Source organism: Corvus cornix, chromosome 12 (assembly GCF_000738735.6).
Source record: "Corvus cornix cornix isolate S_Up_H32 chromosome 12, ASM73873v5, whole genome shotgun sequence".
In the NCBI taxonomy this organism is placed as follows: Eukaryota; Metazoa; Chordata; class Aves; order Passeriformes; family Corvidae; genus Corvus; species Corvus cornix.
The window spans coordinates 17,856,608-17,871,743 of NC_046342.1; the positions used below are offsets into that span (position 1 = coordinate 17,856,608).

At 45.8% G+C, this 15,136-nt stretch overlaps 1 protein-coding gene across 3 annotated transcripts in view; it reads right to left on the bottom strand.

Moving 5' to 3' along the window:
* The window catches only part of LOC104683378 (contactin-3), a 96,564-nt gene extending 84,544 nt beyond the window's left edge, over positions 1–12,020 (bottom strand). For 2 of the 3 annotated variants that reach the window (XM_039558982.1, XM_039558980.1), the window contains exon 1: positions 11,880–12,020. The gene's annotated coding sequence lies outside the window, so the exon portion shown is untranslated. Of the gene's footprint in view, positions 1–9,235; positions 9,318–11,879 lie in introns of all 3 variants that reach the window. The other variant, XM_039558981.1, reaches the window with a different exon arrangement.
* Positions 12,021–15,136: the final 3,116 nt, after the last annotated feature.

Below are 15,136 nucleotides of genomic sequence, written 5' to 3' on the forward strand. Positions count from 1 at the left end.
AAAAATCAGTTTCTTGACTTAGGAACTAAATTCAAATTAGGAAATCTCTGTCTGACAAAGGCCTGAAAAACATGGAAGGAAAAGAAGATGGGCAGAGAGGTTAATTGGTTTGTAAAGTATTAAAGAGTAACAAGAGCCAAAAAGCCCTGGCAGGAAAACAAATGTGCAGAAGGGTGATGCAGAGAGCCCACGGAGGGGGATGGAGAAACGAACACAAATTTGATTTTTGAGGTTCAGGAGCTTTATTTCATAATAATAATAACAATGATGATGATATTCTTGTGAGGTTATTCATGGCACCAAAGCGAGTTTGAAGTCCATCTCCAGAAAACCTACACTGGGAGCTTTACTAACCAAAAATCTCCACTTCCCAAATATCACTTTCCCTCAAAAGTAACAATTCTTTTGCACCATGTCTAACAGGAAAGCAGCAACAAGCCCCAGGCCTGAGAAGATGCTGTTTTTCTTTCAGATCTCCAAGGTTCACTTCATGTCTTAATGCACTCGGCATTGCTCTCACCATTAATCCTGTACTGCAGACCAAGAGAAAGTGCTTTTCCAGAAATGACCTCAAACTAAATTCATAATTCTTTAAAAACCAATAAACCCACTGAACCAGAGAGCTCAGCCCTTCTGCAGTGGGCTACAGGCACACAAAGCTGCTTTACTCCCTTTAGCAAGATCCACTACCACCTTGATTTAAAGCACAGAGTGGAAACTGTTTATATGGTTTAACAACAGTCCTGTGTTTTGAGCCAGGAAAGGAAGGAAGAGGCCAGAAGACACCAGAGGTCCTTTATAAACAGAGCCTAGAGATGTGCTACACAAATCCAATCCACCACTAAATCTGTATTTTTCTGTGCTGAAGCACAGTCCTACCTAATACTTCTTCCTAACCCCTCAGATCTAGGGCAGCATCCTTAACTCTTTCCAGATCCTCCCACAAAACTCCACATCCTCTGCATTTCATTTCTCTGGAGAGTCATCAGGAGGAAAGATCCTCTCTGAAGACTGGATATTTGTGTGTCAACACACCTACTGGATGGGTTCTTACCTTCCTCACAGGAAAAAGTTATCCTAAGCTGAACACAAAACTTGAGTAGTCACATCTGTTACACATGGCCCAAAAGATGATGCAGCTGCTAAAATATTTGGGACACCTCTGCATCCTTCACTGTACAGCAGAGTGAAGGTGAAAAGCTTTGTGTTGAAACAGAGCCTTAAAGAACACACTCTGCCTGGCTTGAAGTGGTGCCATCAACGCAAGAACCAAGCGTAAACATCCACGAAAAAACCTTGCACAAGAGTACTCAAAGCTGTGCCTGCAATGCGTGTTTTTGACTCATAGAAAGGAATTTTAATTCTACAAAGGCTTTTGGAGCCTTTTTTTCTTGACTGAGCAGACCATTAAATTCACCTGACCACAATGAACCTGGGAAGCAGGATTTTTCAGAGCCTAATATTAAAGGAGACTTTCAAGACTTCTTTCACTTTCCTGTAATATTAAATGGATCTCCAAATACTGGACATGATGGAGAGGAAGAACACAATCACAGAGCTTTGCCAATTGATGATAAAGCCTTGCTGGGATTTTGTTTCTAGAAGTACCAACCCCTTTTAGCCAGAAAAGCCCCAGGTATGTAAAACATATCCCAGTGAAACAAAGGGCCTGATGTTTTAGAAATCCTCCACACAATGCAGAGAGAATACATGGAATTTATCAGAATAATGCATCCCTCAGGAGGATTTGCAAGGAACCAGATAAATTACAAGTAACAAGTGTGCCCAAAACTTCAGTTTCCTGCATCTGGAGAGAGGCCCTGGCACAGAGTGCCCAGAGCAGCTGGGGCTGCCCCTGGATCCCTGGCAGTGCCCAAGGCCAGGCTGGACATTGGGGCTTGGAGCAGCCTGGGATGGTGGAAGTTGTCCCTGCCCATGGCAGGGGTGGCACTGGATGAGCTTTAAGGTCCTTTCCAGCCCAAACCATTCTGGGATTCTCTTTAAGTTCATTACCAGTTAAACTTCACAAAAGTAAAGAGTAAATGGGTTTTCCATCAGTGCAACATTAACATTTCTTTTGTGAAAGTAAGAAAACCACATCAGCTCTCTGCTGCCATCCTTGCTTGTATCTCAGCCCCTTTTCACAGGTGCCACTTAACCAGTTCAAATCACTTTGCAATGCTATTTCCCAGGAAGCACAGGAATAAATCAATCCGAGAATGGAATGTCCATTAACACCTTTAATTAGGCTTATTGGACAAGCTGCTGAGCCTTTTGGAAAGGAAAAATGTGGATCTTTACCAATCTAGAATGAAAAGAAATTTGCATTAGAACTACAGGCACTTAACTGTCTGCAGTGCTTATTCTGGGGAATAATGCACTTCAACATTTTTCTGAAAATACAGAGGAACTGCTGATTCCTCTCTCCCTGCTACAGGGAGCCAGGAGCTGGGAGAATATGGCCTTTGTTACAATATTGTAAAGGAACATCAGGACAGAGGAGGCTATTTTCCTTCTCTCCTTATTTTGCTAGGCTACCTGCAGGCAAAAAAATTGTCATTTTTACATCCTGGATGTTGTTGTATGCTCCAGATAAAAACTCCAAGACTGGTTCTCTAAAAAACGTCACTCTAGACTATTATCTGCTGGACAGAGAACGTCCTCGGACACCAATGGAGTACAGCTGTGTCATTAGGGATTTCTAAGTTTAAGACTTACATGCGATTTTTTTTCAGGCTGGAAACACCTACTGTAACAACACCCTAAGTTCCCAAAAAGTTAGCAGGTACCAGGTGAGGAATTAAAGGGATTCAAAGACCCAGATCAGAACTGATGCCTATTCTGCATTAAGTAATCAAGAGTCCGTCTCAGAACAAGCACAGAGTGGAGAAAACTTCAGGTTTAATCCCAAACCTTACCACTATTTTCTATCACTTTCACATCTTTTATTGCTGTGTTTTTATTTTATATCCACAGCTATGCAAAGGTCTGGGAGCCTTTTGTTCTTTCAGGGTGGCCCAGAGGCGCGAGCAGTTAGCTACACAGGTTATCAAAATCTGTAACATCAGGATGTTCAGATGCTGGGGGAAGAGAGGACGGTGTTAAAACAGCTCAACATGAGGTGGTGGAGCTTTGCAACTTCCTTAAGCTGCTTAACTCCAGATAAGGAGCTTATGCAACTTTCTGAACCCTGAAGAACATTCAGCAAGTTACAGCAAACAGTGCTCAGGTTAACTTACACTTGGGACAGGCACTTCATGAGTCATTCTGCCCTCTTACTGGGGAAAGAAGCAAAAAAAAACAACCCAAGTCCCCTCCCAAAAAACCATCTGTCCAGGAAAAGTCACGTACAGTTTAATAGTGGAGATGTTCCATGTTTGTTTTCCTCGATGCTTCCCTTGCATGACTTGGGGAGTGGCACAGTGAGCCCAGCTTCTGAGCCAGAGATTATTTCACATCTCTAAGTGGAGCCTGACTACGAAGAAGCTGCTTTGTGGTACTTCTGAAGCAGAAGAGCTTTAGAGAGGAGTATAAACAACAGCCATTCCAGTCACCAAACAGACCCACTGAGAGCTGTTCAGATTCTCCATCTGAAAATAAACCCATCCACCCACAATGGGCCTACTCAAGGGTATCACGGGCATGATAGGGACAAGGTCAAAGCCTTAAGGGCTTACAACAGGCTTGATTTAAGTTCCATCGGAGCTGGGAATTGAATGAATAACAAACAGGAGAGAGACACTCCAGTCCTCTTGGCAGTTGCTGAAGAAAATTTGAAAAAAGCTCAGAAAAATCCTTTCTTTCATCTCAGTGCCTTCTGGAGAGGACCCAAATGCCGCCATCACCACTTCCAGTGGTGTCAAACACCCAGCTCAGGGCTCAGCAAACACCACAAGGGCTGGCACCACTCCCCTCTCCAGCCGGGGGCTCCGAGGGCTGTGCTTCTGAAGAGGATGATGTGTTTCTTCATCAAGGTTCAACTTATTCCAGCTGTTTTGTAGGAGGACAGATCTGCAGAACAACTTTCCAGTCTCCAAGTGCACCTGATGAAATACTGGAACCTTCTCATCTCTGGATTTTAGTGTGTGAACCACATTTATGTGGGGGGGGAAGAACCTGCTACAGAACAAAGTGCCAAGCAAAATCCACAATCTCTTATTCCTGGAGAAGAGTGGATGAAACTCTACTTATCCTTCATTTAACAGTCGCAGAAGAGCAGCACTCTGAGATATAACACCTCTTCTGTTTACATTTTAAGCTTATCAAGGAAAAGAGATGCTCAAGGAGACTATAAACTACAGCTTTTAAAGCATTAGAAACACAGCTCTTTGCCAGGGCCACAGCAATTTTTATTTTCTTCAGCAATACAATAACAAAAATAGTCAATGTGAGATTCAGAATCAAATAGCTACAAAAATTACAGTGAGAAATTGAAAAACTGCAAGATCTATAAACAGATTAAGCTCCACAACTAAAAGGAAAACTACCATGTGTATGCAACCACTTCAAGAACTGTATTTGATTCTACAAATAGTTTGCCAGTCCTCTGTAAGGCTTCATTGCTTTTTCCACTATAATTTCAACAGGATTTTTCGACCAGGAAAGATGCGAGATAATCAATGAGAGGAGGAATAGTGCTGTGGGAGAATGCAGCCCCTCAAAAACGGGGCAGAAGAGGAAAATAACTCTGGTTTAGATTAATTTAGCTCCTTCCAAGACAAAAGCTAACTCCTGTTTAGTCAAGAGTAGAAAACAGACAAGCCAGTGCCCAAGAATGGGAAAGGGTTACACATGAGCAGCTGCTGCTCCTCATCTTGTCAAGAAGGAAAAAAACCCATTCAAGTGCATTTCCCCTGCAGCCAGGCAGCGATGGCACAGAGCTCCTGGGGGCTGTGAGCAGCAGCCCTGGGCTAAGACAGGTCCAGGTAAACTGGAACTCAGCTCTGACACACGAAACTGAAGTTTACAGCATGAATTTAGTCAGCCAACTTCCAGCACTTTTAGCAAGGAGACGTTTGGGCAAGTAAACCGAAGCACATCTTCCTTCTTTTAGGATCAATGGTGAGATCTTGAGTCTAAGACAACAAAACATTTTCTGTGGGGTAGAAAGCTCAATGTGCAGACAGATGTTTTTCATACACAACTGACACACACACACAAACACAACAGCTCTGTAACATCAATAAATCTTTATCCAGAGAAGGTGCACACTGCTAAAAACATGCACTTCAATGCCCAAACTGTGCAGATGAAGGACTGATTAAGGAAATTTTGGGTCTTCTACTGATCTTAACAATGGAAAGGAATGCACCCATGTCAGCGTAGATACTAATGGCTCTTCACCCTGTTTCTTTAGAGCATTTGTTTTTAAAAAGTGAAACAAACACGTGTCATTGTTACTGTTTCATTGTCCAGCAGCCTGATCCTTGAGCACACAAACTTCAGAGGTAAAGAGGGCCAAGTCAAGCAGTGACCTGGCAGCAATGCTACCACTTACCCCCTGCTTTATAAATGACCCTGGGAAAGCAAACATGCACATAACAGCCTTTTCTTTTTATTGCCATTTACATCTTACACCAACCAACACACTGGGCTGAGACGTTAAATAAATAACCCAGGGTGCTGCAGAGAGCTTTCCTCCCACTCTGCTTTGCCCACACAACAACCTGCACCACACTTGAAGCAGCAGGCACCAAAAATTTCCTGTTAAACGAAGAAAAAGTCATTGCAGGAAACCGCTGATATTTTAGTCAGGAGCTTTTGATGTAAAAGCTGCTCCACCCAGGACCACCAAGGGCTCCTACCTGCTCCAGCATCTCTTAAAAATCAAGTATCTCCCCCACTCACTCTGGCAAAACCAGACCCTGTTTTCGTGGGTTTAGAAACCAACTATCCTCAAGTAGCAGGACAGATGGACAGGCAGGACAGACACACCCAGGTGACTGCAATGAGCTTTAGGAAGAGAGGATAAAATCAAAACATTTTGCAATATCCAGGGAAATAAACGGTGGTTTCTGCATCAACCAAACCAGTTGAATTTCCTGGTTTCTCCCTACAAAACGCCTCACAGCAATATGTCATTAAAACAGTATTTTTCATCTTGCACATTTTACCAGGAACGTGAAGAGATGCCAACTTCAACAAATGGAATGTCTTCAAATGCAGAGATGCGTGATCCTTCTGCAAATGAACTATGAAAATCTGTATGCTTGCAAGCTAAACAGAATTTATCATTTACTGATCCACCCTGAATTGGATTAGACAGGAATTGCTCCTTATGTAGTCAAGTACTGGAGTACACTGGAAATTACTGTCCTGACCTCAGCACAAGCAAAAGTGATGCTGGACATGCTTCACATTAAGCCACACTGTGGAAAGCCAGTTGATTTTCCCCACCAGTTTACTCCAACGAGAGGTTTACAGCTCCAAACAGCTGTAATTTATTATATTTTAGATTTCACAAAAGGCCTGAACATGTTGAGCAGTACTACTCCTCAGAATTGTCAAGGCCTATTCAAGTGAAATATGCTTCCCACATCAGGAACATGGCACTGTGATTTCAGCAGTGCTAGAAAGGCAGTAGGATTTTTTTTTTAATGAGTCAGTACACAAAAAACAGGAATAGTGGGAGGAGCATTTTTAGAATAGTTAATACCAGGGTAGCTCATTACTACTTATAGTGTTGGTGGCAAAGAAATCTGGATTTAACTATAAAATTTCAAAGAGGCTCAAACCACTCCTTTGAAACTACAGTAAAATTCAGGATTTCTCGCTTCTCTGTTAAAGCTGAATGTACAAGTGTGTCTTTCCTCAACCATATAGCTCAAAACCAAAGGAACAGGATATAGGAATGGATCTATAGGAATAGGCAGGAGACCTGCCCATACCTGTGCCTCTTCCAGTGCTGTGTCCATCATCCCTCACTCCAGCAGAACAGGTTCAGACTCCACAGCTTCCCTAGCACTACTCAAGTCACTTACTACGGTTAAAAACTGCTTTATTTAGTTTTCTTCATTTAAACCCGGTGTGGAGGGACTAATCTGTAACAGCTGAAGCAGTTTAGCCATTCTGGACTCCTTCTGCAAAGAAGCTGGGATCAGCAAAGCAGAGGCAGGTGCTCACACACCTGGTGAGGGGCAGTGCAGCAGCCCTGCTCCACCCTCAGCTGGTGGAATTGCAGCGTATCAGGGAGCACACGGCTCCCCAGGATCTCAGGGAGGTTGGTGGTGCTGTCTTTTAAGTCAGATTTCACTTGCAAAAGGATTTTTTAAGCTCCTTCCTGCTCACACCTATTCATCTGCTCCTTGCCATCATGTCTGTCTTCCCCCTCAAACTGCAGCTCAGAAATGCACGATTTGGATTTTCCAGCAACCAAGAACTGGCTGACAAAGAGAACCCTCACAGCCAAGTCTGGTCATCCCCGTTTTTCTCTTCCTATTACCACTCACTCCAAAGCCTTTTACAGCCCACAACTCATTTTCTGGGGGTCCCCACCCTGGCAGCTCCGCACTCCCAGCTTTAAGCACTTCATGATAAAGTTTAAGCACACAGATAAAGTTCCTCCTGTGTGCAACCAGGATTAAGAAAACACCAAAACACATGTCCAGGTTTCAAATTCTGGCTGTTTGCATTAAATGAGTTTCTCCAGAAGAGCACGAGCTGCAGGTGGCATTGTCCAGGGCTAAACACAGCTTCAGTAGCTCCCACTGCTGCTTCCCTCAGCTGAAATGCAACACCTTTGCCAGTTTATTACTCTTTATCTTGCTCAACACATATATTTTTCAAGAGAAAGATATCTGGATGTTTTAATTTAGGAAAAATTCCCACATCAGCTCCGCCAAATGTATTACTTATTTTAAGGAATATTATTATACTTTATTACATCTAAAAAGTGGAACTTCAGGGGTACAAGACTAACTGCTCCTTCAAAATAAAGCCAATGCCATATATAAACACTATGACCCACATTTCAACTGGTATTTTCTCAGACCAAATTTCAACATGCAGATTTTAACTTTACACTAAGAAAATACCAACTAGCTCCATTATTTCATCAGCTGCCCACCACCTTTAGTCTTCAAATACAAGACTAAGAATCCATAAGATTTTTGAACTCCTGCCACTTCCCCTCACTTTGTATTAAGTCTTTTCTTTGTATTAGACAGCACATTAAAACAATAAATCTATATATAGTAAATTTCAGCTGACTGTAGTCAAAGCTTTTTTTCCCCCCTTCCCACTTTTATTACCTCAAAAGTGCTCTCCTGGATACACTTTTGTTTAAAAGGCCATCAACTTTGATCTGGTTTTCATCTGTCTCAGTGGACAAGAGAACTTCTGTGTGGCTTTTTGAGCACTGAATCAGAAAAGCACTTCTCAGCTTATGCAAACCTGCAGCCTTTACCTAATCCTTTCCTGGCTGAGGCACATTACAAGGTATCACTGATAATTATTTAATTTTTTCCTGTAGCTCATTTTTCTACACATCCTATAAAATGTGGATCATCAAATCTCCACTCAAAAGTTTGGGCTACAATTCTAAATAGCTTCACTAAATCAAAGGTGGAGATGTTGGCACAGGAGAGAACTACAGCTCTTCCAATTTCATTTTTCTGCACTCCAGTTGTTTTTCAGTGGGATAATCACTGACTGAACTATCCCTGGTTTGGCTGAGAGAGGGAAACTTCAGCTGTAGAGTTACAAAACAAAACAAACAAAAATACCTGAGAAAATAATTGCTGTCACTGCAGATAAATTTTAAGGACAGCAGCAAGAGAGCACCAAGGCAAGTGCATTTCCAGAGCCAGTTTCTGTGGCACATTTTGAAAAACCAAAACATTAAGTTCCTAAGCTTCTTCAAAGAGTTGATTTCAGAGTATGTTGCCATTCAAGTCATCTTGACATCACCCATGCACAACATGAGCTCAAGCAACGCTTTCATCATACAAGTCCCTTGAAAAAATCATTTCTCATCACTTGCACCTTCAGCAGTGTTCAACCTCAATGCGTGCATGCATCCCAGGGGACTCTAATCCAGTGTTCCCTGGTTTCCAAATATGAAGTGGGAGGTTCTGTATTTGATAGCACAAGACTGACCTAGCCCCAAGGAGGATGAAAACTGATACACACAAAAATTACAGATGAACAAACTTCCCATTTTCCTTGATTTTCTAGTAAACCAAGACCAGGCTTGTAATTATTTCTCAAGTCATCCAAAGTCAGGAGGGATACTCACCTCCAGTCCCAGTCATTCCTCATCACTAATAACTTCCCTCTCCCTGCAGGCTTGCTGGCTCCTCAGACACAGCCTCACACCGCTGTAAATACACAAAAAATCTTGTTTGCAGACTGCTGTTAATCTGTGTCTTCTGGTATCAAAGTAAATCCTGATAATCACTTCCATACATATAAAACCACTGGCTTATGTCACTTGTAAGACTCAGCCTCTTCCAGGAAGAACAGTAAAAAGATTGAATCTATTTGCAGAAACCTCCTGTTGCTGTATCACAACAACATTAAGATGTTCTTGTGGTATTGCAATGGGAAAATTCCCACAAGAAACACCACAAGAACATAAACATAAACAACATCAAAGACAGCGAGGCTTGCTCAGAAAAAACAACCAACCAAAACCACCGCCCCTGCACAAGTGGCTGGAAGCATTTGTTTGTGGGTGGAAACTCCAAGAGAAGCATAATAGGAAAGTGACAGGAAAATACGGCATCGCTCCTTAGCTACGGTGACGTGATCTTCAGGAATTTAAAGAACACGTTGTTTAGGTAGGTCCATATATCACATCCAGCTCGAGGATTTGCAGGGTGTACAGCCAGCTGGATGCACGCTCGGATTTCTGGACAGGACCCCAACTTAGGTCACCAGCACTGGAGCTGAGTGAGTGCCAGGGCTACAGGAGTCACGAACCAGACAGAGCTTGCCACCACCCCACAGCAGCTCCAGACCACAAAAATTCCAGTGGTTTAACTTCCTTAACACAGAAAAAAACAAGTTTCAGATCAGCTAGACAACCTCTACCTGTTCTACTCACTGAGGTGCCATCCACAAAACCCACTCGGGGAAAACCCCATAGCCACTGCCATTGCCAGCTTGCAGATCCTGTGCTCCGAGCAGCAGCTCCCACTGCTTTATTCCCAGAAAACACCACTGCTTCCAGCTCCAAGCCTGCAGCTCATCCCCTGCAGTGCAAGGCAGCGCCAAAAGTAAGAGAGAACAGCAGAAGTACCGTGCATGCTGTGGGAGCCCTGAGAAACAGGGAAGAGCCAGCGTGGCAGGACGGAGCTCCCAGCACTCTGCAGCCCCAACACCAACTCGGCAGCATTTTGGCAAGAACTAAACACCTTCACCAAAGCATTTCCCTCAAATGCTTTCACAAATGCATTTGCCAGATTACTATGGAAAGTCTCTTGCATAATAAACAACTTTCTGGAACAATTCCACATGGGGTATCAACACACTTCCAGTGTCTGCAAGTTCAGCACTTCCATTCCTGATTTTAGTATTTTGTTCAAAACTTCCCATACACATTTTAAAAATACATCACTGAACAAGCCTGGCATGCAGCTTAAGCTACAGTTCAAGTTTCTCTCGCAAAATACAGCAGTCAATACTTGGGAGAGTTTCTTGTCCTTCATAAGGTCTTGGTTTTTCTTTTTGCACCCACAATAAAACCACTGACATTCTTTCCGTAAAACAAGCACTTTGAGGACAGCTAAAAATCAGTATTGATTCTGTGCGTGTGTCAGCGGCACCAGTAAGGTAATCCTGACTAACCAGTTCCCACCCAAGGCTATTGCTGGATCATTTCCCATCAGGAACGGGCTGATCTCCTTCCGACACATTCAACAAAATGGTGCTTGGATTTAGGTCAATCACAGCCAGGCACCACGCTGGCTAGGCAACAAGGTCACACATCACGATGCTGGGGACATCAGCAGCTCGCACCCAGCAAGGTGTGAACCATGAAAATAAAGTTGCAAGAGGGAAGGCAGATCGGTGGTTAGAGGATGAACAGCAGAGCAGGCGAACCCTGCAGAGGCGGCTGCGGAGAGCGGAGGGAGAGCGGAGGCAGCGGCTGTGCCAGACACCGAGGCACCGCTGAAACTTCGCGGCCAGCTCGGTCTGCTCTCCCCGGGCTGAGCGAAAGTTCCGCGTTCGCCAGGATTTGGTCAAACCTGAGCGGCCGCGAGGGACGTGCAGAAAGAGCGATATAATCACTCGAGAGGAAAAGGAAAAAGCTTTTCAACAAGGCTTCACCGGCGTGGTGCGGGGGTTGTTTTAAACCAACACGCCAGATCCGCACCGACACCCGAGCTGGGGGCGAGCTCCCGTACGCGCCTTCTCGCATTTGAGACAATCAGCACTTAATTAAAAGCAAAGGCAGAGCCGCCCAGCTTTAGAACTTGAGCAACTCCAGTCTCACTTAGAACAATTCTGGGGGAGGAAAAGCCCAGACCCCGTGCAAACGCTCAGCCGTCCGCAGCCGCACGCTCCGGCGCCGCCGAACCCGGGGCGCATCCCCAGCCCCCGGGGGAGCCACGGGCGCCTGACGGAGCCCTCGCCCCGGGCACGGGCGGTCTGGGGGGAAACAACAGCTCCGTGCAGGCAAGCGAGGAGCCTCGCAAATGCCATCAGCGAGGATCACGCAGGCGGGCAGCGGCACGTACCGAGCGCCCGTGCTTGGAGCTGCATCCCCCGAGCCCGGCAGGGACTGCCGCGGCACCGCCGCCACCCGCCCGGAGCCGTCTCCGTGTCCCCGGTGCCCTCCCCCAGCCCGGCTCCAGCGCTCCGTCCCTCCCGAGAGATGCGGGGGGCTCAGCGCTCCCCTTTGCCGCTGCCCAACTTTGTTCCCCGAAGTTGCCCACCTGCAACCGAGCCGTTCCAGCCGCCGCAGCGCTGCCCTTCCCCGCGGAGCCAGCGCCGTAGTCCTGCGGCTCCCGCGGCTCCCGGCTCCTCTTCTGGAGCGGCACTGGCCGCGCTCCCGGCGGCGGGGCGGGCCCGGCGCGATCTCCCGCCCACCGCTCCTCACCGCTCCTCACCGCCCCGGGGCTGTACAGCCCAGCCCAGCCCAGCCCAGCCCAGCCCGGCACAGCCTCTCCGGGCACAGCAGGCCTTGCTGGCGCCGGGGATGCTCCGCCGGCGGCGGTTCCCCCGGGAGCCCCGCTGGACCCACGTGCGGAGGGTGGATGCGCTCCCGGGGCTGCTGCGGAAAGTTGAGGCGTTATGGCTTAAATAAAAACTCCATCTCATTTCTGGGCTGGAAGCCCAGGGAAAGAGTCAGGTTCACGTAGGTCGCTGTGCAGGAGCCGGATGGAGGTTTTATTGGATCTGGCTCTGGCTGATTACAGCATCAGAGCTGTGTGATGTAATTAAGACTGAGCAGAATTCCTTTAAGTCCCTTTTTTTTTTTTTTAGCAGGTAGTACTGAGATTCCTGAAACCTCTATTATCATTTCAGCATCCCAAAACACAGTGAAGTGTGTGTTATTAGAAGTGTGCATTAGCTCCCTGTGCCTCAGTTGAAGCTGAATTTTGCCAAGGATGATTTTGGTTTCAGAGCCACAGTGGAGTGTTGATGTAAGAGAGTCAATCAGCACCACAGAATCGCCTGCGTGGAAAGGGACCTTAAAATTCATCCAGTGTCACACCTGCCATGGACAGGGACACCTTCCACTATCCCAGGCTGCTCCAAGCCCAGTCCAACCTGGCCTTGGACACTGCCAGGGATCCAGGGGCAGCCACAGCTTCTCTGGGCACCCTGTTCCAGGGCCTCCCCACCCTAACTGGGAAGAATTCCTTCCCAATATCCCATCTAACCCTGCCCTCTATCAGTTTGAAGCCATTCCCTTGTCCTGTCACTCCATCCCTTGTCTCAAGTCTCTCTCCATCTTTCCTGCAGCTCCTTCAGGCCCTGGAAGGCCACAGTGAGGTCACCCCAGAGCTTCTCCTCTCCAGGCTGAGCAATCCCAGCTCTCCCAGGCTTTCCTCCCAGCAGAGCTGCTCCATCCCTCTGATCATCCTTCTGCATCCTCTGGTCTTGCTCCAACAGCTCCAGGTTCTTCCTTTGCTGGGACCTCGCCAGAAAGGAGAAAGGACTTGATGGCTGTCCTCTTGTACATAGAGGAATTTTGGAAAGGGTGGTGATACTTTGTGCTCATGGCATAAGGAGGAAGGACATGAGGAAAACTGTTTGCTTCTTCAGCGAGTAAGATTTAAGTCACTGCCACCTCCATTTCCCTTTCTGTCCAGTTTTGTCATGAATTATTGAAATGTGCCAGCTGAGAAACAATGACATCTCCTCTGGGGATAGTAGAGACTTGACACAGCATCTATTGACCCAGACTCAGTGTAGGAGCCCTGACCTGAAGAGATGTCCTTAGTTTTCCATGCATGTGTGAGTCCATAATTAAGGAATGTCCAGCACTGAAGTGTAACCACTTCTGTAATGAAATGTGGCACTGGTCTGAGGAAGGGATGTCAAAAAATAAATTATCTCGGGAAAACAAGATGCATTTTTAATTGGCAGAGTGTGATCAAATAGGACTTGTAGGGATGATAGAATTACAGGGATTTAATGAGTTCCCATGAACTGAGCACTGAGATTTGTACCAGTGAGGTTCAGCTCAGCCCTGGCACGGAGCAGGAAGGTGCACTCAGCCTGTTTGGAGCTGATGTAGCACAGTCTGGTAACTCCACCATATCTCTGAAACTCCACTTTGGGCTTTTGCCTAGAAGATAATATTAACTTTCAGTTTTTATTGCACAAAGCCTTAGCTTGGACTGGGGTCAAGCCTTAGTTCCACAGCAAGCTCCAGCTCAAGTAGGATGGTGGTGGCTGTGAACTCCTCTGTGGGGCAGAGACTGAGCACAGGCCCAGGAGCAAACCCCGAATACAGATTTGGCTTCCTCAGAGCTCTGCTGGTCACGTATTCACAACACCCAGACTCGCTTGGGCTTATGAGAGCTGACAAGGTCAGGGACCTGTGGCACAGCTCTCCACATGGAAATATCAGCTGTAGCTGTGCGAGGCCAGCATGAGAAGGATGGCCTGTATTTTTATGCTTGACCGACCACAGAGGCTGTTCAAATTTTGAAAATGCATCCTGCAGCTTGCCTTCCTTGGTGTCTTTTGTCACCTCCAGCCCAGCCCGATCTTTGGACTCCTTTGGCCAACTAATATATTTTTTCAATTTCAGTTAAGTCAAGGACTTCAGATTCCTATCATAGGTATCAAGTTAGGCCACATAAAAGATGCTTTTATTTTAAGTTTGTCAGAGAGGCACTTTATGAGATTGTGAGGTTGAAAGACTCTAATCTTGGAGATGACAAGTTAAAAAGGACAAAACCCACTCTTCCTCTCACTTATTTTCCAGCAACCCGGGCATGCAGAAATAGTGGGTTCGTAAGTGCTTTTCCTGTATTCATTTCAGAAAACACAGCAAAGCTGCAGTATCACCATGTACTTACTGGAGGGAAGCAATTTGCAGACAGTGAATTCTCTGAGGTTACCTGGAATGTTTTCACACAGTCCCTGAGCCTGTGCTTCCCTTCTGCCATCTGGGGCTTCGGAACCCACTGCAATGTTCACATTCAATAATAACAACTTAATTGCCAGTCTCATGCTCCTTCCAGCTAATGATTTTTTTCATTTCCACTTGTCATTCAGATATCACTGTCGACAGGTCTCTGAAATGATATGTGAAGAACAGCAACGCTTCTACTTGAGTGCTGTCTAATTAATGCTTCCTAAGAATCAAAGTGGGAAAAACCCCAGGCTTTAATTTATGAGCACAGGGGTAAGCAGGTACATGAAGATCATATTTAAACTTAATTTGTTTTGAAGACTCGGCTTAACCCTGTCCATCCTGATGGCAGCTGGTGTAGACCACAATTACCAACTCGCTCCTATGAACTGCACCCCCTCACTGCTCTCTGCCAGAGTTGCTATATCCACTGCCAAGCAATTTTTCCATGTTCACGTTTTAACCAGATGGATTGCCCGCATAACTTTTGTGGCCTGCTTTGACAAACCTTGTTTTTCAAGTTTTAGGTGGGAATTTAGCCACCACAGTCTTAGATATGCCGTAAATTCCTCCAGAAAAAAAATCTCTCAGCTGCTTTAG